We start from the raw sequence: 3,435 nt of genomic DNA on the forward strand, positions 1-3,435 counted from the left end.
TTGGCTGACCCAAACCAAATCTAATGCTGACTATTATTAATTCAATGTATGGGGAAAGCATTTGGACATGTTTCACATCATCACTCTGGATTTGTGTGTTATGAAGCATATTCCTCTCTGTTTCTTGTAAAAGAGTGTTTAGTGATTCCTTTCTGTGACGATAACATGTTTGTGTTTGTGTCATATTAATGTACGTCAAACTGAAAATGAATACATGCAATATTATTTGTTTATAATTAACTTGTACAAAACACTCCTCTGTGTGTGTGTGTTTGTATTTCTGCCCTTCTTGAGACTAATAGACATAAACATTGACAGGTGCATGTACGATAAAACAAGACGGCAGCTAAAGAAGGACTTCCTTATTCCTCCCCGAAAAAACCCGCCGGGTGAACAGCTGATTTTACGACTTCCGGTGCTGACGTAAGACAACCCATATGTGACCATAGGACGAACAAATACACTACAGTACTAAGACTATAGTGGCCATTAACAGTTAGCTTCTACAGTGAAATGATGACTTTTGTCATAATTTTGCCAAGTGAAATTCCGATTACCGGTATTATTATATTGACCAAATTTTCAAGTTTTCTTATAAAATTGTGACTTTTGTCGAGTAAAGTCACGACTCTTTTCATAAAATTGCCAAAATTTTAAGCATTTCTTGTAAAATTGCGACTGTCATGGAGTAAAATTCCGACTTTTATCATAATATTGCACACATTTTCCCTTTTTCTAGTAAAATTTCGACTTGCGTCGAGTAAAATTACAACTTTTATTATTAAAATGCCCAAATTCTAAGTCTTACTTGTGAAATTGTGACCTTTTTCTTGAGAAATTCCAAATCATTTTTCACAACAAGCTTTTTTATACTGGCATAGTATGTAGATATTATTAATGTTGTAAATACACATCTTTATATATCTACAAAGGGTGGTCCTAATGAAGTAGGCTTTATTCTCAGGTCTCAAGAAGGTAACAAATACAAGAATGTGTGTGTGTGTGGGATTAGTCCCAAGCAGTGAGTGAGCCAAACACGTGCAGCGGGAATTAAACCGGGCGGTGAGAGACAGGTGATACAATTCCACATATATAAAGCATACAGAGCACAGCTTAAAATGCAGTACAAAATACTCCTTCACAGTTGTAGGTCGTGATGTGCGATACCACTGATTTTCTTTCCGATCCGATACCAACTACAATTCAGGCTGGTATCGGCAATACCGGACCGCTACTCCGCGCAAATATATCTATCAACATTGCCGTTGTTAGGCCTATTTTAGGGGGGCTCATCTTCACAAGCCCAAGCGTAGCCCAGTGGTTAAGACTCTTGACTTGTATTAAATAGTCTTGGGTTCACTACCAGTCTGATTGACAGTATTTTATTCCACCTCATTGTAGTTTACTCAGCAAAGAGTCCAGGATTACCTTTCTATATGAGCCAGAAACAGGACTTCTCAAAACCCAGGATAGCCCAGTGGTTGAGACTTGTGACTTGTATTAAATAGTCTTGGGTTCACTCCCAGTTGGATTGACAGTATTTTATTCCCCCTCATTGTAGTTTACTCAGCAGAGTCCAGGATTACCTTTCTATATGAGCCAGAAACAGGACTTCTCAAAACCCAGGATAGCCCAGTGGTTAAGACTCTTGACTTGTATTAAATAGTCTTGGGTTCACTACCAGTTCGATTGACAGTATTTTATTCCACCTCACTGTAGTTTACTCAGCAAAGAGTCGAGGATTACCTTTCTATATGAGCCGGAAACAAGACTTCATAAAACCCAGGATAGCCCAGTGGTTGAGACCCTTCACTTGTATTAAATAGTCTTGGGTTCACTCCCAGTTGGATTGACAGTATTTTATTCTCCCTTATTGTAGTTTACTCAGCAAAGAGTCAAGGATTACTTTTCTATATGAGCCGGAAACATGACCTCACAAGACCCAGTATAGCCCAGTGGTTAAGACTGTTGACTTGGAATGAAAGGTGTTGGGTTCAAATCCAATGGGTGGAATGTACCATACAAAGTTTTGAGTTGAAGTTTCAGATGATGATATATATATATTTCACCTTCATATGTAATGAAAAAATAATAATTAACTTATTTAATTTTTTTTTTAACTGTTCCAATTAACCTTTTTTTTTAAAATCGTACCCAGGAGAGCTCATTGGTCAACGCTCTTTATTATTAACTTTTTACTGGTCTTCCCCCCCACCTCAGGAATTACACTCACACACACACACACAGACAGGTAACCCCTGAGGTGTATTCATAGACTCTTTGACCATTTTTATTATCTTTAGCATTTACTTAATTTTAAAGTGTATGTCGTCTTGACGCCATACAGCCAAATTACTGATTACTTGTCTGGGGTTTGAACCAAGTACCCCTGTTTTGGGAGCCCACAGTGTTGACAATTGAGCTATCCTGGGTCCCGGCTTAACATCATTTTCGCTCATATACAAATGTAATCAGTGGGGTATGATAGAAGTGAAACAAAAACCTAAGTCTTCCTAGTCATGGATTTGAACCCAGTACTGCAGACTGAGAGGTAGCAGACTTAACCATCGTGCTATCCTGGGTCATGTTGTGACATAAATTTTGCTCATATACAAATTCAATCAGTGAACAGTGATAGAGGTGAAGCAAAAACCTACATTTTCCAAGTTATGGATTTGAACCCAGTACTAGAGACTGAAAGGCAGCAGTCTTAACCACTGAGCTATCCTGGGTCTTGTCAAGAGAAGAGTTTTCGTTCCCCAATGACATAATCTATCCTAATAAACTATGATATAAAACAGTAACTCCCCCAGTTGGAGCTTTCCAAGTCACTCCACGAAATGACGTGGATTTGAAACCAATCCCCTTTGAGTGAGAGCTAGCTGCCTTACCCACTCAGCTATCATCGGTCTGCAGGAGACTAGATTTCGGGCTCCAATGACATATTTATTTGAGAAGCTGTCTCAGAAATCTGTGATATAAAACACTGACTGCCCCAGCTGGTGCTTTCTATAGTCACTGCTCGACCATGACTTGGATTTGAACCTAGTAACCTTTGATTAGGAGCTAACTGCTTTAACCACTCAGCTTTCCTTTATCTGCCAATTCTCAGTTTTCGTGCCCCAATGACATAACCTATCCTAGTAAGCTATGATATAAAACTGTAACTCCTCTAGTTGGAGCTTTTCTAGTCACTACATGACATGACGTGGATTTGAAACCAATCCCCTTTGAGTGAGAGCTAGCTGCCTTAACCATTCAGCTATCATTGGTCTGCTGAAGACAAGATTTCGGGCCCCAATGACATATTTAATTGAGAACCTGTCTCAGAAATCTATGATATAAAACTCTAACTTCCCCAGATGGAGCTTTCCTAGTCACTGCTTGACCATGACTTGGATTTGAACGTAGTTCCCTTTGATTGGGAGCTAGCTG

The sequence above is a fragment of the Nerophis lumbriciformis genome, linkage group LG22 (assembly GCF_033978685.3).
Source record: "Nerophis lumbriciformis linkage group LG22, RoL_Nlum_v2.1, whole genome shotgun sequence".
NCBI lineage: Eukaryota > Metazoa > Chordata > Actinopteri > Syngnathiformes > Syngnathidae > Nerophis > Nerophis lumbriciformis.